Below are 23,226 nucleotides of genomic sequence, written 5' to 3'. Positions count from 1 at the left end.
CAAGGCAGGAGCGCTGGGGGTAGGACTAGGAGCGCCGGTGGGGACGACGACAATGGGGTGGGGGAATGGGGGAGAACTAGAGCCCCACCCAGTGGGGCTTCAAGACTGATTAGTGATTTAGAGCCACGTCTCCCCTTTGGGTCAAGTGCATCAGTGTGCATAGAATACTGTCTTAGCACTGAGCCACAGTTCATGTTTCTAACGCAGAGGCAATTCAAGAACCATGGCAAAAGCTTTATTTGGCAGAAAACGTGTGTTTTACCTTACATGGAAGATAGTTGTGGGTAAGGTGGTGAAGTTGGTTTTTAACTGGAATTGAAAAGTCCACGGAGCTTTTAGATGTCGGGTTTCACTCATCAAAACGAAAATGTCATGAAAAGGGCCTGTGAAGGCTCCTATGTTGTATATGGGCAAGGGCATGACCATGTAGCACAAGGTGTTTCTTAGCTATGGCAATCCTGGTCTAGAACAATGAGTTGGAGGAATTGCTTCTGCCTATCCTTTCTACTGGATTGTGTTCTCAGCTTGTTCCTGCACATTTCTCAAATAGGAACCATAGGGCAGGTTTGCCTGATCACCAGAAAGTCAGTAAGCCAGGAACCAGAGGTTCCCAGTGAGAGAGCACACCCAGTGGGCACGTTGTCTGATGAACACGCCTAAGTCTGGTTCCTGAGCTCCCCACCTAACTTTCTCCCGAATTCTGGAACTGAGATTTGAATTTATTTATTTATTTATTTATTACATTTATATCCCGCTCTTTCCTCCAAGGAGCCCAGAGCGGTGTACTACATACTTGAGTTTCTCTTTCACAACAACCCTGTGAAGTAGGTTAGGCTGAGAGAGAAGTGACTGGCCCAGAGTCACCCAGCAAGTTTCATGGCTGAATGGGGATCTGAACTCGGGTCTTCCGAGTTCGGTGAAGAATGACAGGAAAAAGTCAAGTAGAAGGCTTGGGAACCAGACTTGGGCAGGTTTGGACAACATGACTGTAGAGAGTGTGTGCTCACCAGGAACCTTCAGTCCCTGGCTTACCAACTTCCCAGCGATCTTGCACACTCACCCATAATACTTCCCTTTCTTCCAGAGGAGTTAGGAGGGTAAAGGTTGCAAGGAACTGATATTCTGAAGCCAGGTCAGTATGTGAAAATAGCCAAATTCTGAAAGTACTGATCCCATTTGTACGAAATGGGGCCAGAAGTTCCCAAACCTGAATGTCCAGATGCGTGCAACTTTAGACCCATATGGAAAGCAACCTGAGGTTTTGCTTACCAAACTCCAGTTTGAAACCTATGATTGTAGTGTGTTTCGATGCTTTTACCCAAGGTTTCCAGCTGCCTGCAGTATGTCTGGATGTGGAACTGCAGTGCAGACTGGGCTGGCTGAAACCAGATTTGAGGGAGGAAGCTCCTCCCTCTCTCCAGCTGTGATTGGCTGTCCAAGCTGTCCTTCATGCAAGAAGGGAGCTCACATAGCCAGTTCCTCCTCCTCTCTGCAGTCTTCCGTGGTCCATTACATGCAAATATGACCAATGTCTTACAGGAAACCCATTCAGGTTCATGTATATCTATGATCCAGCAGATAGTTTTGGAAAACATTTTGATCCTTTTTGGTAACACAGTTAGATTAATTGTAGACTGAATCGAAATATATAAATAATATCAAAAGCTATATAGTATTGGGACTTTGAATATCAGACCTCTTGAAATTTACATTATTAACCAAATGTGGTTTTTAAATTGCATTGCTTATTGTTATTTTAACAGCTTTTTGGCAGCAAATTCTGTTGTTTTCCCCCCTCCAGTTATCCTATAAGGCTCAGATAAGAGAGGTCAAAAAACCTAACAACTGCAAAGAAAACCTCGTTCCAAAGTAAGTTCAACAGTGGCCAATAACCACTTTGACTATTTTGTAACTTTAGTAGCTTGAATGCCATAATAAGAAGGGAGAGCGATTAAAAACACAAAGTTATTGCTCCATCCTCTCCAAAAATAATTATTAGTAAAGGCAGGAAATGTTCTGGCTAAATGCAAACAGACTTATATCAAAGCATGCCAGAAAGGGTTCATTAGTTGGCGGTCACTAGCTACCTAGGAGGTGGCTGCTGCAGCCAGAAGTGGGATGATGGCTTCCTTAATGGGAGACAGTTTCTGTATAGTATGTATCAGAGATGTTTATGACAGGCTGGCAGCAAGGAGTCCCCAGGAAAAACTGTTTCAGAAGAGGATATTAGAAAATACTGTTTGAATTACAATTACAGTATGTAATGAAATGTTTGTTGCTACATTCTAATGATTGACTATTGCTGGAGGGGAAATAGTGATTTGCTAAGAGTTCTACACTGCAATGATCATGCATATTTGCGTGAATTTATCAAGCTGCAAATGCCATAAAAACCACATGGGCATCTGGAGTGGAGGGGCAAGAAGGAGCAGCTAACTCCCTGGATTGAGCCAGTTCCCACTGAATTCAATGGGGCATACTCCTGGAAGGGTATTGGATTGCTGGCTTTGCTCTCCCCCTGCCCTGAAAAAGTCCTGCAGACGCCCATGATGTTGCCGTGCTGGCATAATGTCGTGTTTTGAGACTAGATGTATCTACTCCATCTGAAGCATGCACTTGTGCTTAGTTAGGATCAGGTACTGGTGCAAAACTTATCTTATTGTAGGACCCACATATATTATTTCAGCAGATCTGGGCTCCATAGTAAAAATCCTGAGGATAGCTCAGCTTGTGTTGGTCTCCCAGCTGTCACCAAGACTCAGTATAGTCTGCATGTTTGGCTTCCTCCTTTCAGTGTGGAGTGTCTTGGGCTGAGTAAGTTATCTGTCTTCTCTATGGAAGCTTCCCACATTCCTGGTCAGGCACCCAGCACAGATAATCATGGGGAGGATCTCTTTCAGAGTACAAATGTTGTATCTGTGAAAAGTGGAGTTAAGGAGAATGTCACCACAGGGTGACCACAGGGACATGTTAGTGTGCTTCCACGGGCACTGTACTTGAGTGCAGCATCCAGGAAGGTTGTGCACACGATCAAATCATGGGCAGCGAGGTCAGGTGAGGGGAAGGCAGGGTTTCACCTACTTTCTCCCCATGTGACCAATGGAGCTCTCCTTTGGTGCACTGGCTTGTGTCCACACAATCCATGCTGCTCCATGTAGCACAGATCGCAGGAGGCCAGGACTCAAAGAATCCCACAATGCACTGCGCGATGAGTGCAATGCATTGGGGGATTCCCCTGGGAGTCGGGTGCTCTAGGCACCTGACTCTGTGTCTGCTCAGGCTGTGTGCATATGCTCAGGCTACATGCCTGATTGTGCCCTTAAATCCTGGCTAAAGGCCAGGGTAAAAAGTCAGGCTACCTGTGAGAGCAGTGCTGAGATTGGGCTGGATCCCAGTGGTGCCCAGGGGCAGCCAAACCCAGGCTGGGCTGCCCTCGCCTGGGTTTGGCTGCTCGTGGACACCACCTCATGGACTGAGAACACCTGAACAGGGTTATTGGTTTTTGTTCTTCATCCATAGCAAGCAGAGCTACAATATGTGAATGGCTGATGAGCTTGGCGGAGTGACAGTTCCTCCTAGTGCGATTGCATCAGGATATAAATTCACAATCCTCCTTTGTGCTTCTCCAAGTATGAAATAGAAATGTTGAAATTAGACCAAATGGCTGTGTGGTGGCGTAACTGGTAACGAGGGGATATGAATTGCAGGAATTCCAGATCCTAAAGCATTGGAGGAATGTGGAGGTTACTTGTGCGGTCTGTCTTCAAAAAAGTGAGGCATACATGTGCAAGGCTTGTTGGGCTCCCCAGAGCTTATGCGATTTTATGGAACTTAAACAAGAAAATTCTCTCAGCTATACAGTCCGAAATGAAACAAAACAAAACACAGAACCACTGACTTTGGATGAGGTTGTGCATATTTTTGTTTCTGGACCGCAGATGTCAGGACAGCAGATTTCCATCGTCAGTGGAAATTCACACATAATCTGTGCTCACAGGCTGTGCTCACATAATATAAGATCTTATGGTCTCAGGGGATGTGGATGTAAAAGTGGGATTAAAATGTGATTGATGCATTGACGTAAGAAAATAGTTAGTCCACCCAAATAACGTGTACCCTATCTTATAGAAATAATATTCACCAGTTATGATCTTTTAAAAACAATAATCAACCTTTACATATTATACCATATGCCAGTTTGGACATCATCACAGTATGCCTTCAAGCTGTGTCCTGAGGGAGGAGTGAATGAATAGACAGGGGTCCAAAAATTCTTTCATTTTCACATAGCAAGTTACCAGCTGTTCATTTCTGAAGGCACTCTTCAGAACTCCACTCTTCGTTACTGCCACTGCTCATCCTTAACAAATGTGGTTCTGGGCAACTTACTACTTACCATTTATCAAGTGGTAACTTACAAAGAGCAAGACAGTGTGTCTACCAAGTGGTGAATAGAATCTTACAGAGTTCCTGCTTTTCCCAAAATTTTTGATCAGAAATGGAAGTGTGCTACGATTCTTTTCATCACTTGGCAGGATGATGCAGATGACCAGCTTTCCAAGTGGTTACATGGTAAATTAATCCTTGACAAAGTTATTTGTATACACCATTTCTGTCTACTATGGTTACTGCACTTCTTTGGGTCAGTGCCAGTATTACTTCCATGTTTTCCTCAGCACCTGGGACATTGTTAGATGTATTAACAAGCAAAAAAAAAATTCATCAAGGCATTTGATTTTGATCACTACATGTCAGATATTGTGCAATGTAATTTGATTGACTGATTAAGTGCCATCAAGCCGGTGTCGAATCTTAGCAACCACATAGATAGATTCTCTCCAGGATGATCTGTCTTCAACTTGGCCTTTAATGTCTCTCACTGGTGCATTCATTGCTGTCATAATCAAGTCCAATCGAGTCGTAATCAGTATGGTATTCTGAATGAAAATGTCCCATTCCAGTCCACTTTAATTCACTGATGCCCAAGATGTCAATCTGTGGTTGATTCATTTCATCTTTCACTGTGTCGAGCTTTCCCATATTCATGCTTCTTATGTTCCACGTTCCCATTGTAATTCTGTCTTTGCAGCTTCGGATTTTCTTTTCCCACATGGCCACATCAGCCGCTAGACATCCAAAAAGCTTTAATCTAACCACAACATAAACACCATTGGTGCTCTGAGAGATCCTCAGCTCCTCCTCAGTAGCATGTTGAGTGCCATCTGACCTGAGGGGCCCATCATCTGGCACTATATCGACAATCATTCCATTTTGTCTATCCATGTGGTTTTCTTGGTAAAATACAGGAGTGATTTACCATTGCCTTCTCCCATGCAGTCTGAAATGATGCCTTTGTCATTCTCACTGAAGTGATCGTCCACCTCCAGCACATTCCTATATCACTTCTGCCCAAAATTCGTGCCTGCTTGCTTTAGCCGGGCATCTGGGAAGACCATTGCACTTTGGGTGACCCTACTGTGAGTATACTTCCAAGCATGAATAATTTTACATAAGAACATAAGAACAGCCCTGCTGGATCAGGCCCAAGGCCCATCTAGTCCAGCATCTGGTTTCATACAGTGGCCCACCAGATGCCGCTGGAAGCCACAGGCAGGAGTTGAGGGCATGCCCCCTCTCCTGCTGTTACTCCCCTGCAACTGGTACTCAGAGGCATCCTGCCTTTGAGGCTGGAGGTGGCCCACAGCCCTCCGACTCCGACTAGTAGCCATTGATAGACCTCTCAACCATGAAGTTATCCAAACCCTTCTAAAAGCCATCCAGGTTATTGGCTGTCACCACATCTTGTGGCAGAGAATTCCACAAGTTAATAATTATGCGTTGTATGAAAAAGTACTTCCGTTTGTTGGTCCTAAATTTCCTGGCAATCAATTTCCTGGGATGACCCCTGGTTCTAGTGTTATGGGAGAGAGAGAAGAATTTCTCTCTATCCACTTTGTCCACACCATGCATGATTTTATAGACCTCTATCATGTCTGCCCGCAGTCGTCTTTTTTCTAAACTAAATAGCCCCAGGTGTTGTAGCCTTGCATCATAAGAAAGGTGCTCTAGCCCCTGATCGTCCTGGTTGCCCTCTTCCTTTTCCAGTTCAACAATGTCCTTTTTTAGATGTGGTGACCAGAATTGTACGCAGTACTCCAAGTGTGGTCGCACCATAGTTTTGTATAAGGGCATTATAATATTAGCCGTTTTATTTTCAATCCTCTTCCTAATGATCCGTAGCGTGGAATTGGCCTTTTTCACAGCTGCTGCACTTTGAGTCAACACTTTCAATGAGCTGTCCACCACAACCCCAAGTTCTCTCTCCTGGTCAGTCACTGACAGCGTATACCTGAAGCTGGGATTTTTCGTCCCAATGGGCATCACTTTACACTTGCCAAAACTGAAGCGCATTTGCCACTTTGTCGCCCACTCCCCAGTTTGTAGAGATCCTTTTGGAACACCTCACAATCAGTTTTGGATTTTACTACCTGAAAGAGTTTGGTATCATCTGCAAATTTGACCACCTCGTTGCTTACCCCTACTTCTAGATCATTTATGAATAAATTAAAAAGCACAGGTCCCAGAACAGATCCCTGGGGGACTCCACTTCTTACTCCCTACCATTGTGAAAACTCTCCATTTATACCTACCCTCTGTTTCCTGTCCTTCAACCAGTTAGCAATCCACACATGTACTTGTCCCTTTATCCCATGACAGCTAAGTTTCCTCAAGAGTCTTTGATAAGGAACTTTGTCAAAAGCTTTTTGGAAGTCCAGGTAGACTATGTCAACTGGATCACCTTGATCCACATACTTGTTGGCACTCTCAAAGAAGTCCAAAAGGTTGGTGAGGCAAGATTTACCTTTGCGGAAGCCATGCTGGCTCACTCCCAGCAGGGCCTGTTCTTCTAGGTGCTTTACAATTTTATCCTTGAGGATGCTTTCCATCAATTTGCCTGGAACAGATGTTAAGCTAACCGGCCTATAATTTCCAGGATCACCCCTGGATTCCTTTTTGAAAATCGGTGTTACATTTGCTACTCTCCAGTCCTCTGCTACAGAGCCCGATTTCAGAGATAAGCAAGGAGGGTATCATATGTCTCACCAGACACCTTTTGCCCCCATAATTCATGTACCCCCAAGGTTTTATATATTTATTTTATTTATTGTTAAATTTATACCCAGCCTTTCATTAAGAAAATCCCAAGGCGGCTCACAAATTTTAAAAACAAGATTAGAAAAAAGACACATTAAAATATTGAACTAAAAATATAAAAACAAACCTGGTTTTTAAAAAAAATTAAATTAAAACACTAGCATAAAAAATAACCCAAGGTTGTTCTAACTGAGAGTATATTCATGCATTTTCTTTGTATTGGTGTGCTTACTTCACTGCAATCAGTCTTCCCTAAGATGTGCAATACTGGCAGGCAAGGGCCCGTTACACTTTACATACATAGGGCCAGTTCACATACTCACCTGGATCAGATACTCATACAGATCACATACTCACAAGGATCATGGTTCTGTAATGGCAGGAGAGGGTGTATGCATTCCTCTCCACTATATATAAAAGTCTCTGCAAATCATTGGAAGGGCTGCTTCTATGGGTTGGCATTATCAGCCTGCCCAGAATCCATCTGCAGCTCCTTCTGTCCCTATTCTCTGAATATTTAATTGTTTAATGATCAAATATCTCCCCCTCCCCGACAACATGGGGCCATATTTTGTTATTGTAAGGGGTGTACACAGTATAGTGCATAGTGAAGTGTTTAAATAAATGGAAATATTCCATCACTCTCTCCAAAACCTATATAGAATCAGAGGGGGATAGAAAGAGAGAAAGCACAGAAATTGTCCATAATCAAAGTAATATGTTTTTAGATCTAAGCTTGGATAAGGTTGTGGTCATCATGCCTTATGACTTTCTGAGCACAATTATTAGTATGCATGGGCAAAAATGCAATTTCTCATTGCTCTTGATAAAGAACAATGTCTTATTTGTGCAGGTGCAAAGAGGTATGAGTGTGTCTGCTGACTTACATAAATGCAAGTCTCCTTTTTGGAAATCGTACGAAAAATCCACTGTTTTCTCTAACTCGCCTGCAAGGTCCTGTCACAGGGTCAACATATGGAATTGATTTGAAGCATTATTCAAATAAGAGTGCAGTGCCACTGGTTTCTTACGTTCTCCCAGCTAAGTAATAAAACATTACTGGCACAATCTACCAGGGAGTTCTCTATTTCGAGCCCCACTTAAGCAAAATGGGGTTCTGCAAGAGACAGCAATCAGTTATGAAGGTCAGCGAATGTTGCCTTCCCTGTTATATCTGGATTGGAAAACAAGTTTTTCTGTTTCCTTAAAATCTAACTAGCTTGTTTGTTAAAAGAGTATATAACCACAAAACATTCTTTTAAATGAATTACAGTTCGTGCCTGTAATTTATTTATTTAACATATATTTATACTTACGTCTCTGGGTGGTTTACAACAAAGCAAAATAAATGACAACAGAAAAGTGTAAACATTAGTTAAAACAAAACAAATGATAACAGAAAAAGTTAAAACGTAACAATTTTAAAAATTAAAACAATGTTAAAACTATTAAAACAATATTTAATTAATGTAATTTAATGTAATATTCAATAATGTAATCAAGTTTCTTCAAAAATAGAGAATAAGCAGTAGTTGCAGTGGTGGATCTACAACTGAGCAACCATGTGCACATGAGCCGCCACTAGGAGGGCATGAGCCGTGCCTGAATTTCGACTTAAATCATAACTTCACTATAACGATCAATGGGAAACTCAAAAAGATAATTCCAGAATGGCTGGACAGAAAGCTATGAAATTTTGCATGGCATTCCTACATGATGATAGCATTAAATATGTGGATGTTCAAGATCAATCTACCCATTGATTTTTAATGAATTAAAGAAAGTTTTAAAGCTTTTGAAAAATACATTAAAAATCAATGGATGGACTGATCACCCTGATTGTCCGCACATATTTCGGTCTTTGTCCAGCATAGGATAAAACATGACAACAGTGGCATTGAAAACAGGCTATGCCTGTGGAGACAGTAACTAAAATTAATGCTTACATCTTATTGTTTCAGATTAAAATATGTGCTGTTATAAAATTGATTAAAATATTAGTATATTATAAAGTAAATGCATAGAGGCTAAGAAGAATGCTACAATCATGCGCTACCACCTTATGAATTTTGAGAACTTTCTGCCCAGCCATTCTGGAGTTACAAAATGGGGTGCAAAAACAAAACAAAAATTGGAGTTCTACTCTTTTTATATGGAGGCAAGGGGCAGAATGATGGACAGAGTGGGGGCTTCAATTCCAGAACTTTTTGTAAGTTTCTGTCATCAAGCAAAAGCAGAGGCATATTACCAAATTCTTTTTAAAAGTTGCTGTAACCCTAGTCCACAGCTTTTGCTGTTGCCACCAGCCTACATAGGTAGTAAACTGAAGCATGGTGGACCTAACCAAATAGTGTCCCAATGGTTATGATTCTGTGGTACAGTAAAATACATCAGATCTCATGCTCTCATTACATGAACATCATGGGCCATCAAATTTACTCATTGCCACACCCACAACTATCCCTGTAAACCAAAGGTCCCCCCCACCTTCCCCTATAACTGTCATGCATGGTGTGGAGAAAGTGGATAGAGAGAAATTTTTCTCCCTCTCACATATCACTAGAACCAGGGGTCATTCCATGAAATTGATTGCCAGGAGATCTAGAACCAACAGATGGAAGTACTTCCTCACCCAAGCATAATTATTAACTTGTGGAATTCTCTGCCACAAGATGTGGTGACAGCCAACAACCTAGATGGCTTTAAGAGGGGTTTGGATCACTTCATGGAGGAGAGGTCTGTCAATAGCTACTAGCTGAAGACCTATAGGCCACCTCCAGCCTCAAAGGCAGGATGCCTCTGAGTACCAGTTGCAGGGGAGTAACAGCAGGAGAGAGGGCAGCCCTCAATTTCTGCCTGTGGTTTCCAGTGGCATCTGGTGGGCCACTGTGTGAAACAGGATGCTGGACTAGATGGGCCTTGGGCCTGATCTAGCAGGGCTGTTCTTATGTTCTGAAATGAAAATGAAACCCTCCATTTTGAGTACTGAGATTCTGCAGCCAGTTACAGGATTTGAGAAACTAATTTTACTCCCCCCACTAAAATTATACAGGTTTTTCTAAAAAGAAAAAAAGAAAAAAGCATAGCCTCTTCTTAAAACTGATGTTGTAAGCTGTCAATCAACGTTTCAAACTGGTCAATCAATGTGAAGGACTCAGTGCCCAGGACCTGCTATTCCAACAAAATGAGCTGGGATTGCAGGTGGTGTTATGAAAAGGAATTGAAACCTAGGTGTTTCCTGTTGCTGCCAATTACAGGAGAGAGGGATGTAGAGTATGTCTTCTTCTCACCATAATTACACATTTCTGTATGTGTGGAGTTACACTTAACAGCTCTGGAGTTACTCCTTTTTTTTTTTTTTACACAGTTATAACTAAGAGCCAAAATAGGCTTCGAGTCATAATATTCTCCAATTCCATTTCTGATCATAAATTACATAGAAACTTCTTTCATTGTTGTTATAACAATTCATATCAACAAGTCTGTTCTAGTGAGCAATTTCAGCCTTTAAATATAGCTACATTATAGTGCTACACAGTCCCAATATAATTATAGGCGTCTGTAATGCAATACCTTATTCTTGCAGAGAAGGAAATGTGCAGATGTGATGTAGTCTCGATTGCACAGTACCTTTTGGGTCATTTAGGGGGAAAATAAAAGTTCTTTGATATCTGGAAAGCAGCCTGTAGAATATTAATGCATCTTCAGAAATTGATACAGGCATGCAAAGATGGCTATATATTCCTACATTAGATATGAACTTGAACTACCTATAAAAGCTTTTAATGTGCTTTCTGTTGAGTGTCCATAGCCTCCAACATTTGGCTGATGAAAACAGAGACTTGCCTGTGAATGTGTACATGTTGCAACCTGGGAGGCATGGCATACAATTCTGACCACAGGTAGGGATGTGCACAAAACCAGTTTTGCTGGTTTGGTTCAAATCTGAATTGGATTCGAACTGACCTGGCTCGGTTTTCATTCTGGTTGAACCAGACCTGGTCCTGAACCAATTCAAACTAGTTCGGAACTCTACTGGAAAAGGGGAATCTGGTGAGGGGCAGGGGGACTTGTGGGGCAGTAAAGGGTCAAGGGAGTCAGTTACTACTTACAAGTTCCATTGGCGGTGGCCGCTTTGGGGGTGGGTGGTGGCAGTGGGGGACATGCGAATGTGGTCTCGCAAATGTGGTCATGCAAATGGCCTCTGCACATGCACAGAGGTTACTAAAATGGCCTCCACACATGTGCAGAGGCCCAAACCAGGCTGCCGCCAGCCCTGGCTACTCAGGGGAAGGCTGGTGGGGGGGGGCAATTGCCATCTCCACCAATGGGACCTATAAGTAGTAATTGACTACCCTTCCGCTTGCTCTACCCTTAGGGAAGTCCCCCTGCCCCTTTACTGGTGAAGGGGTATCCTTACCGGGAATCCTCTGACCTCTGAATCATTACTGGATTCCCCTTTACTAGTAGAGCTCTTAACCAGTTCAGTTTGAACTGGACCTGGTTTAGTTCAGACATGGACCAGCAAAAGCCAGTCTGGTTCTACCCCGAACCTGTCGAGCCGAGCTGGTTTGACATGAAGCCCGGCTCAAACTAACTGGGCAAAGAGGCACCTTTTTAACATGGTGATTCTCTTTATTTAGCAGGGGGAGAGTAACTGGCCCTATCCACCCTCAGCACAGTACGTCCAGTGTCTGTTGCTGGTGTCTGTCTTATGTTTCTTTTTCGATTGTGAGCCCTTTGGGGACAGGGATCCATCTTATTTATGTATTATTTCTCTTAACCACCCTGAGCCATTTTTCGAAGGGTGGTATAGAAATCAAATAAATAAATAAATAAACTGAGCCCGCTCCCACACCCCTAGCCACAAGCATGCTGCAAATGGAAAGCAGATCATCAAGTGCATGCAAAGCACATTGTTCCAGCCTACCAAAGCAAGTGAACCAAGCCCATCCCTCCCAAATGTTACAGACAAAAATAGGGAGGACAGTTATTAACAACAAATTCTCGTAACAAGGATAAGAGCCCAAGTACCCCACCCACTACTGCACATTGATGGCTTGCACCTACCATATGCTGCACACTGCACAGTGCCTTGGTATTTTGCACCTATTCACATGCAGATAAATGCATCTACCCACCTACTTCAAGATTTAATGTCTGGAGATTCTGGAGAGGGAGCTGAATCCTAAAGAATGATAACTCCGTGCACGTTTGGCAGCTTAGCAGTGCTCTGGCTGAGCTCTGAAGCAGCCTCCTGTTCTGCCCTTCCAACAGTGCAGAACATGTGAGCCACTATCATTTTTTGACAAAAAATGATCAAGCACCCCAATTTACAGGGCCAGTGTTCCCTCTAAGGCATGTGCATTTGTGCGTGCTCACATGGTTTTTGATGTCTGCTCAGTTAATTTTAGATCCCGCTCAGGTTTAATCAGGAAGGTCCATGAACCTCGTGCACGAACAGTGCTTTGAACACCACCCAGAACAAAACTCATTTTGCACACAGATGGAACAAATTAGAAAGGACACTGAACAGGGCTCTCACCTTTCCTGTTAAGGTTCTGTGCTTAGGCATGTGATAGGCAGAAATTCAGCAGGTGAAGGGCATAGCTTTGCAATGATGGAGAAAGATTCATGTGCTGAAATTGTGCTCGCCATGCAGCTGTGAAGGTAACAGATGAACTGTCTCCATAAAATGTTTTCACATTTCACTTGCTGTAGTGGTCTTTGTTTTTTCTTTGCATTGCACTTCCTCCACCCACCATCACCACCACTCATACACATTTTATAGACAAATGAGCTGAAAGTGCTCTGGAATTTACAGAGCGTTACCGAGAAAAGGTATGATCAAAGCTCTCCCCACCCCCCACCGACCTCTCTCCTTACTTCTCAAATTCCACAACTTTCTTACTTTGGGGGTTCCCAACCTTAGGGCCATCAGCCACCATGGCTGCAAATGATGGAAGTTGTAGTCCAATCATATCTGGGGACAAAAGTTTGGGAACCCCTGTATTACTGCACTCAAAACAAGTTGGGGTGGAGATTATTGCATAACATTTCAGAAAACCAGGTTTAGACATTGATGTCGTATATCTTCATGGGCAATGGGAGGAGCTATAGCTTAATGGCAGGGCACACGCTTTGCATTCAGAAGATCTGGTCATCTCCAGTTTTAGAAGGAACAGGTAGTATGTGCTGGGGAAAGACCTCTGCCAAAGATCCTGGAGAGCAACTGAGTCAATGTAGACTGTATAGTCCACTATAGTCCAACAGTGGACTAGATGGAGCAATAGTCTGATTCACTGTAAGGCAGCTCCATGTCTTCTTTTCCAGAAAATGAGCATGCTGGGACAAATTGTTTGATATCCACTAGTTCTACAGTGACCAAATGGCAACAGCACATTTACCTTTTAAGTCCTATGGTCTTCTGAATCAGGACTAACTCTCAGCCTTTCAGTGATGCTGCTAGAGCTGAAGAACTGGCTTCAGTTATAATGTTAGTTTACTTGCCTGTTTCTGAAAATATTTTCCTCAGTTCCCAGTGTAATTATGATATGAACTATGAAGTGCTTGAGTTGCTCGCCTTCTGAAGATAAACAGACCAAGGAAGTGGTTGCAACCATATCCTTCCACAGTTGCTGCAACCATGTGAAAGGTCTCCAAACAAATCGCCTCCCGTCCCTAGACTCAATTATCCCATTCACTGAAGTGATTTCTGAAGTCATGAGGGACGTCCCAGTTCCCACTGCACAGGGCTCATTTATCAGGTGAAATGAGGCAAAGAAATCAGGTCACTGAATGTCCACATTGCCTTGCAAGCTGCTGAACCATTCAGCCTTACTGCAGCCCCAGATTACTTTAGACTTTCTCTGCACACAATCACCTTTCATTGGCCATAGCTCATTGGTAATGAACAATACTATGCATGCTAGTGTTTGTCATCCGTTTGGGATGAATTTGGACAGAGGAGGCATGGTGTATTTGGCCTAGCTCTACCTTGCCTATTAGAGACAGCTACTCTTTGGAGCTAAGTAGTGTGAGCAAGGGATGGATGCCAGCACTTCCTTTGAGATTGCAAGGGATAAGTGTGTGCAAAGTTCGCTTCTTCCACCATTGAATAGGCACAGACAGTTCCCTCATATCTGAGGTTAAGGAGCAAGTCTTTCCTGTCAAGGAACTAGCTTCTAGGCAGAACTAAATCTGGAATTAGTATCAAGGTTTACTGGAACATGTGCGGACACCATCTTACATACATGTGCGGACACAATCTTGAGTGGTCAGTGTTGCTGAGCACTCGATGGCTTCCGCACATACTCAGATGCCATTTCCTGCGTGTCAGTGCCCAAAGGCTGCTGGGAACAGGGAACTTCCTATTTCTAAGCAAATGCAGCCAGGCAAACAGAGAGACTGGTAAGATCTGCCTTCCTCCTTTAAAAGTGCCTGCTCTCTCCTCCCCCGGATGTTCATGAAATGCTTTGTGCACATCCCTCTTATTCAGACCATGTCAAGCAGATCATGTTTCTCTCTTCTTCAATATGATATTCAGTATATAAAGGTAAAGTGTGTCATCAAGTTGGTGTCGACTCCTGATGACCACAGAGCCCTGTGGTTGTGTGGTAGAATACAGGAGGGGGTTACCATTGCCATCTCCCACACAGTATGAGATGATGCCTTTCAGCACCTTCCTATATTGCTGCTGCCCGATATGATACCAGCGGGGATTCAAACCGGCAATCTCTGGCTTGCTAGTCAAGTCATTTCCCTGATGCACCAGTAGGTCAATATATGGTGATCCCTAAAACTGCTGCTGACTGGGCAAAGAAGATGTGCCTTTTAAAGTGGTGGCTTTCTTACATTTTGCCGGGTCTGAGCAACCGTCCCTGTTCAGCCCAGCATGCCATCCCGTCCCGTGGCTGTTGCTGGTGTGTACTTTGAGTATTGTTTTCATTATCAGTGCTTTGTGGACAGAGAACCATCTTTGTATATTATTCTTTTCCCCATGTAAATCACTTTGAAAAATATTTTGGTTGAAAAGTGGAATAATAATAATTTGAATCTGCTGGTTTGGGTTTTTTTTTTTAAGTGCCTAAGTAAATACTGTCTGAGTGAGTACATTTAAATAATTTTAAAGTAAATTTTAAATAAAGTAAGTAAATTTTAAGTAAAATTTCTTTCATTTTAAATTCAAATTTTAAGTAAATTTTAATATCTGGGTAATTTTTAATGTGTCTAAATAAATACTGAATCCAGCTTCAGATAAACTGTTTTCTAGCCTGCAAGCACAGAAGGGAGACAATGCTGACAAAGCAGCTGTCATCCATTCCTCCAAACCCTATCATCACTAAAAGAGTTTACAAATATAGAGAGCATTTTTAATAACCAGTGAATAAATGACATAAATCAGTGGGTTACAGTTATTTCAGCACCTTAAATCTATAGGAAAGGCAGGCTGATTTTACTGTTTATACAGTAAATTTATGTAGCATTAGTGCTCATGCACCGGTGTGGGTGGGAGTTGCTTTGCTTTGCTAGCTTTAGCTGTGGGTATGATTTGGGAGTGGGGATTGGAAACTTCATGTGTTGGGGAGCTGTGCTGCTCTCCGTGCTGTTCTAGTACCTGCAGTTTTACTACCTTCTCTCTTGGGTATTAGGAGCACAGTGCTGTGGCAATTCTATGCTCACAATTTCTGACCTTCACCTGGTGGTCATTATACACTCACCTTTTCTGCCTTCTCCTGTCAGATATTTTAGGCTCACCTTTCCACCTTCAACTGGTAGCATGCTAAGAAATGGGTACATTGCACCCCATCTCCATGCAACTATCCCTATGCATCCCCAGGGAAAACGGGGAAAGGACTGCAGAGGTGTGCCCAGGTGTGGAAGTGAGGGGCATGCCGGGTGGATATGTTACAGCTGTAGAAGATGGGAATGTTAAGCAATTGAAGTTGGTTTGCTGGCGTGTACAAAGGTACATTAGTGCAAATACTGTGTAAAACATTTTTTTTAAGAATAAAAGGGAAAATTAGGCAGTTTGTGGAAACGACCCATAGTGACTCCCATTAGCATTTATCACACTTACTCCCACGATAAACCTCCCTGTCTGGAAAATCTCATTTTGTCTGGATAACTTTTATAAGTCAGTGCAGATCATAATGTGTCCCTGACCTCCAGGTGGAGGTGAGCTGTTGTGTTCTGTACTTTCTACAGGTGTCTTTGAGGTTCGCCATAGCTAACACATTGCACTAGAAGGCATTAACAAATGCTAGGCATGTACTTAACCTTCTATGAAAGAATAGCTGCCTGTCCCACCGCTTGCCCCCACATATGGAGTATCCACTCTCCTGCTAACATGAGACACAGATCTCCCTGACAATTTCCAGTTTAACCGCTGCCACCAAGTAGACTTTTGTCCTCTAGGCTTTTTGTCCTTTCAGACCTCTGAAAAGTATAAGCATGCATATATATTCAGTACTTGGTTTGGGCCCCTTTTGCAGCAATTACTGCCTCAATGCGGCGTGGCATGGATGCTATCAGCCTGTGGCACTGATGAGGTGTTATGGAAGACCAGGATGCTCCATTAGCGGCCTTCAGCTCTTCTGCATTGTTTGGTCTCATGTCTCTCATCCTTCTCTTGGCAATGCCCCATAGATTCTCTATGGGGTCAGGTCAGGCGAGTTTGCTGGCCAGCCAAGCACAGTACACTGTATACTTTTCAGAGGTCCGATATTGTTCTATTCTACAATTCTTGTCTTCTTGGATCCATGTAATATTCTAATTTTCTGGGATTGTGGATTTGGGGTTTTCATGAGCTGTACACCATGATCATCACAATTATAACAAATTAAGGCTTGACTTATCTCGCTTTGCATGTAATGCGTCTGTCTCATATATCAGTTTCACCTTTTAATTTGCATTACTGAAATTAATGGACTTTTGCACGATATTCTAATTTTCCGAGTTTCACCTGTATATACACACAATTTTTCTCTTAACCATTTTTTAAAACGACCCAATCTGTACAAGTTCCCTCCATTTCACAAAATGCAACCAATAAAATCAAAGTTCTCTTTCCCTCCAAAATTAACTCAGTGCATTGTATCATCTTTAAATGAATCTTTCTTGAGCAGAAGCCTTGATCTTTTGACCCTGCCAGCTTTTCTCTAACACAGGGAGGCTCTTCACATGATTCGTGTGAAGAGCCTCTAGGGGGTTTGTGGGGAGAGTGGGCTTAGCCTGCTCTCCCCGCAGATGACCAGCCAGTCTGCTCTGGGCGGCCGCAGCAGTCGCTCACATGACTGCCGGCTCTGTCACGGAGCCGGCCGGGGCTGGGGAGTTTGGGGGCCATGCGGCCCCCAGAAGCTCCAGTATGCCCTGCACAAGCTCAGTATCTCTCAGAGCGCAGTATCTTTTATTTACTGGAGAAATACTGGAGAGACCCCCAAGCCGGGAGGCTGCTTTTAAGCCTCCAGGCTGGGGTTTACTCCTGAGTAGCCGTGGTGCAGAGCCGCGCCGCGGCTACTCACGATTTTAAAAACCGGGTCTGCGGAGTGCTCACTCCGCAAACCCTGTTTAAGGGGAGGGTTAGTTTGGCGGGTTAACCGCCAGGAACCCAGTGGCTCCCATGATCAGGCGAAATCGGGCTAGGCTCCCCTAGTCCGATTTCGCCTGATTGTGGGAATAGCTCAAAGGACTTTGCAAGCATTTTGTAATCACAATCTACTTACAATAATGATGTTTTAGGAATTTCAGTGAAAGAATAATACAATTCATTTACAAGAGCTTATTTACAAAAAATAAAAATAAAAATAAAAAAAATCCAAGAGGTCTAAGCCTCGCTCCTCCACACCTTCCCATTGACATCCATGCTTAGCTCTGCAAAACATGTGTCCAAGAGGCCATAAATGTTTGATTGTGGCTGGAATGTGAGACAGTAGCTTGTTTAATCCATACCTAACTAAGCTCATTCTTTCTACTGACTAGAGCTGCAAGCTTGTGCATTATTAGACTGTAAAAATCCAATGAGATTTACACAGTCTGACTGTGTGTAGGATTGCAGCCTAAATTATTTGCTTACAGATTTCTTAGCACAGACGTTAGTATCTCATAAAAGTACCTTTACTGCAATGTCTGTGGCTTTAGGGAGACATATTTTGCAATGCCTTTCGTTTGCCTCTCTTCTTCTATACAGTCAGAGCTCTTCTCCTTTTTGACAAATGCAACTGATTTTGTGCACATACACCCATTCACCAATCTACTGTTTTTGTTTGAATCTCCTCTTGCATTATCACTGGCTTTTTACAACCTACAGAATTGTTTCAGTGTTATTCATTTTGCACAACTCAGCAAGCCATCAGGATTTTAACACGTTTGGCATCTTGCGGGGGGTGGGGAGGGGGGACCAGTATCCAGACTAATGCTTTCCCCTCATTAGAACATTGCACAGTTATTTTCCCCAATGGCCCCTGAAAATATGGCAGGGGGACTCTCATGGACATACAGCAGAGGGAAGGGAAAATGAGTAAAAATCATTGTATGCCAGCAGTGTTCTAGCCCAAGGGCAGCATTAGTCTGGATGCTGCCCACCATATTCATTAGATTTTAGGAACTTAGAAAGCTGCCTTATACCAAGTCAGAACACTGGTCCATTAGTTCATTATTTTCCACACTGACTGGCAGAGGCTCTCTAAGGAAGAGGCAGGAGTCTTCCTTAGCCCTACCTGGAGATGCCAGAGATTGAACTCAGGACCTTCTGCAAGTAAGCAGGTGGTTTACCACTGAGCTGTGGCCCCATCCCCTAAGGCAGGGGTTCCAAACTGGGAGTATTAGTACCCCTAGGGGTACTTGAAGGGCTCCTATGGCATACTCAGAGCTCTCCTGCCTCCCCACACTGTAGCCATTCTATTTGTTTCCCATCTGAGGGTCACCTGCTTGAAGCTGATGTCTCAGCAATGTGTCGACTGAAGAAGGGGAGGGAACATAGGAACATAGGAAGCTGCCATATACTGAGTCAGACCATTGGTCCATCTAGCTCAGTATTGTCTTCACAGACCGGCAGTGGCTTCTCCAAGGTTGCAGGCAGGAATCTCTCTCAGCCCTATCTTGGAGATGCCAGGGAGGGAACTTGGAGCCTAGATGCTCTTCCCAGAGCAGCTCCATCCCCGAAGGGGAATATCTTATAGTGCTCACACATCAAGTCTCCCATTCATATGCAACCAGGGCAGACCCTGCTTAGCTAAGGGGACAAGTCATGCTTGCTACCACAAGACCAGCTCTCCTCCCTGAAAATGAATATCCTCCTCCTCTGCTCCTGATTGACTGGCTACATGCTAAAGTTCAGCACAGCCCTCCCCTCAGCCTGACTGACAGCCTTCAGAACATTAGCACTGAGTACACCCAGTGAAATTAAAATGACAAGTAAACTTGTCCCATTAACTTCAATAAGACTGCTTATGAGTAATTTAGTAGGGATGTGCTTCAGTGACTGGAGTAGCCTGTCTCATGACTATAACATTTAGATTTGTGTTTTTATGAATACAAGTGTATTCTCTCTCTCTCTCTCTCTCTCTCTCTCTCTCTCTCTCTCTCTCTCTCTCTCTCTCAAAATCTCTGAGGGGTACCTGACCAAAAGGGTATATCTGACAGCAGACAGTGCTCACATGTAGTTACCCATCCAAATTCAAACCAAGGTGAACCTTGCTTAGCAAAGGATAAAATTCATACTTATTTATATACCACTTTTCAACAAAAGTTCCCTAAGTGGTTTACATAGAGAAATTAAAAAAAAAAAATAAAGTTGGCTCCCTATCCCCAAAGGGCTCACAATCTCAAAGGAGACACAAGACAGACACCAGCAATGGCCACAGGGATGCTGTGCTGGGGTTGGGTAGGGCCAGTTGCTCTCCCTGCTCAATAAAGAAAATCTCCACTTTAAAAAGGTGCCTCTTTGTTCAGTTAGCAGAGACTGGCTCTCCACCGTCAAATATGTTATTTGTTTGCTGCCCAAATATAGGCGTAACTATAGGGGGGCAGGGGGGCACGTGCCCAGGCACCACTTGGCAGGGGGCGCCAAAAAGTGCCCCTGCCGATTTGCCAGGAAATTTTTTTTTATTTTATTTTTTTATTTTTTTGCAGAGCAGTCCCCCTCCCCCGGTCCCGGCGCGCGCCCCCCCCATTGGCATTGCTCATCCAGCACTGGGTGCCGTGGCGTCTTCATAGTCTAAGTCTCTGACTCTCACTCCCCGGCGCGCCCCGCCGCCCCGCCACCAGTCGCGCATGCGTCGAGAGGAGGACACGCACCAGAGCAAACTTCCTGAACAACTCCCTCTTCTGAACAACTTCCTGAACGCCCGAACCAGTTCCCCCTTTTGCTCATTCAAGCCCTTCCTCCCCTATAATCTAACCACGTTTTAACTGAAAAGGTTCAGGGAGGGGGAGATGGGGGGATGTGGAACCTTGGGTTCCACATCCCCCCATCTCTCCCTTCCTGGACTTTTTCACTATGTAATGCAAGCTAATTTAATTATATGTCATCATCAAAATGGATTAGCTGTTTCAGCCCAGCAGGAAAGTCTAAACCTCCACCGATTTAATTAACCAGACTGAAAATCAGATGAACAGAGAATGTTTTAATGAAAGGTGGTATATAAATTTAACAATAAGTAAAACTATCATTAGGAGCAATTAGCGATTACTTAAACATTGGTGCTGCCAAGCAATTTGTAAATAAAACTTGAAGCCCTTTGAAAATAAGCTGGAATTAATTGTAGGTTGGGCAGGGGGTGAAAGTATATACTTCTAAACATTTATTGTTAAATTTATATACCACCTTTCATTAAAAACAACCCCAAAGTGGTTTGGTTTTAGTCATGGATTTTAATTTTAATTGCTCTTTTTGTCAATGTGATGAAGATTAGTTAAATCTGAGTGGTCTTAGGCAACCAATGTTGCATCTGAAATGCCGTTTCATTTTTTATTGTCATAAATACTCTCCAACCAATTTAAATAGCAAAGGTGTATATTATCGCTTTATTCAATTGCAGGGACTCTCAAAAAAGCAGGATTTGCAACTAAGGCAGTGCATATCTTCTCTAAAATGGCCCTTTTATAGTTTTTCTAACTTTGAAATCGTAACATAAAACAAAGCATAAATGCATAAATGCTTCCCCCTCCATTTGAAACCTTTTCTGGTGTAAACAGCACACGGTTTTGGAAAAGGGGAGTCTTTCTTTAACAGCGGGAGAATAAGGAGTCTTTAGCACTATCACCCTAGTCCCTTGAATTACTTTGGAGTCCTTGGTTTTCGTTTTGTTAAAATACAGTCACTCACAAGGGAAAGTCAGGAACAGAACCAGGGCGTGAGGGAGGAGCATCATAATCATAATAATCATCATTGCATCATAATTCTGATGTTTGAGATACAAGCCAACTTCACAGGGTTGTTGTGAGGAAAAACCTAAGTATGTAGTGCATTTTTAAATTTTTGGTAATTTTTGTAATTTTTTAAATTTTTAAAATAAAAGTTTTCTGAAACATGTGTGTCAGTCAGATGTATGTTGAGGGGGCGGTGGGGGGGACGCGGCGGGGGGGCGCAATTTCAGTGCTTGCCCCGGGCACCGTTTTCCCCTGTTACGCCTCTGAATATAATATTACCAAAATGCAGGAAAGTTTGCTGCCAGATTTGCTCCTATTTTGATAAATGATAGGACTGCCCACTAGTACAAAGCTTTTGAGGGGGGAAATGTGGAGAAATAATAGATCAAATAATAGATAGTCAAAGACCCAAACTGATCCAACTTCGCATCAAAACTAGTTCAGTATCATACCATAAGGAACTTACTTTTAACTTGCTACTACTAGCAGAAAAAACTATCTTGGCTGGTAAATTGAAACAGCCATTCCACCAACATACTAAAACTGGACAAATAAGACCTAGAAACTGGTGATCATGTCCACATTTACCTGTTAAATAACAGAAAACCGAAATCAAAGTGAGCCAGCTGAAGACTTCTCTGAAGAAAATAAAATGAAATCCAATTAAATAAAATGCCTTTCTTTATATTGTCTTCAAAGAACACAATGAGCTCTCATCTAAAATGCATTGCTAAGATTTTATGTTAATTCAGGTAGTTTTTCTTTCTTTCTTTCTTTTTAACAGAGTCCTCTACTAGAAGACAACACGAGCACTGTGCAAATAGCTGGAGGAGCACATTAAGAAAGTGCAGGAGTCCTATTCAGATATTGTATTGTACTTGCTTACAGGTATCTGTAGACATGTACATGTTTTATGTGAATTTTTGCACATGTGTTCATTGAAAAGTGAACCTGGGTACAGGCCTTCTCAATGTGGAGTACAGATAGGACATGTTCAATTGTGTATGTGCTGAACAAGAGGTGTGAATAACTGTACATGTGCACAGATCTGTACGTGTGTACACTGTATATAGATTGTACAAATGTGGAATGTAACTTGTGAATGGGGCTAGGTAAGATGCTGAAACCATTGGGGTTGGGTACCAACATACTAATACACTGCAACAGAGATCTCTGTCCTTGAGATAATAAAGATATGTATAATCATAAGATTGGAATCTTAAAGATAAAGTTCACACAGCCTTCTCATCAGACAGAGCTGGATTCTAAAGTTTCATTGAGCATCCTCCTCATGGCAGCTTCCAACATAGGCAGCCACTAGTGGTGCACAGAGCCCTCTGTGTGGTCAAACTGTAACCAGTGATTTCCTTCTATTGGGCAGATGTTATTTATAGTGCCTTTGGCTTCTCAGTGATTTCAGAATATCTTGCTTGAGCAACTGTCTCTTTATTCAATTATTTGCTGCACAGCATGCACTGACATCACGAAACAATTCCTCTCATTGGTCCCGTCTGAATTAAAATGTTGCAAATAATTTCTTTTCAGTCTTCGTCTCTATGGAATTAACCACCTCCTGACATAAGATCCATTTTTTCTGCTGTCTGCGTGGAAGAGTAAACATGTTGCATTTTTGTCTCTCCGTCTTGAAATAAAGATCAACTTCTGTCCTTAGTTTCACTCACCAAACCACATATACCTCAG

At 42.9% G+C, this 23,226-nt stretch overlaps 1 long non-coding RNA gene across 1 annotated transcript in view; it reads left to right on the top strand.

Annotated features, from left to right (window-relative positions):
- LOC128340505 (uncharacterized) overlaps positions 1–23,022 on the top strand; it is a 128,951-nt gene extending 105,929 nt beyond the window's left edge. The window contains exons 4-5 of the long non-coding RNA XR_008313762.1: positions 1,802–1,869; positions 22,310–23,022. This is a non-coding gene — a long non-coding RNA (uncharacterized LOC128340505). The remainder of the gene's footprint in view (positions 1–1,801; positions 1,870–22,309) is intronic.
- Positions 23,023–23,226: the final 204 nt, after the last annotated feature.

The sequence above is a fragment of the Hemicordylus capensis genome, chromosome 1 (genome assembly GCF_027244095.1).
Source record: "Hemicordylus capensis ecotype Gifberg chromosome 1, rHemCap1.1.pri, whole genome shotgun sequence".
Lineage (NCBI taxonomy): Eukaryota > Metazoa > Chordata > Lepidosauria > Squamata > Cordylidae > Hemicordylus > Hemicordylus capensis.
This window is presented reverse-complemented; position numbering and strand designations above follow the sequence as displayed.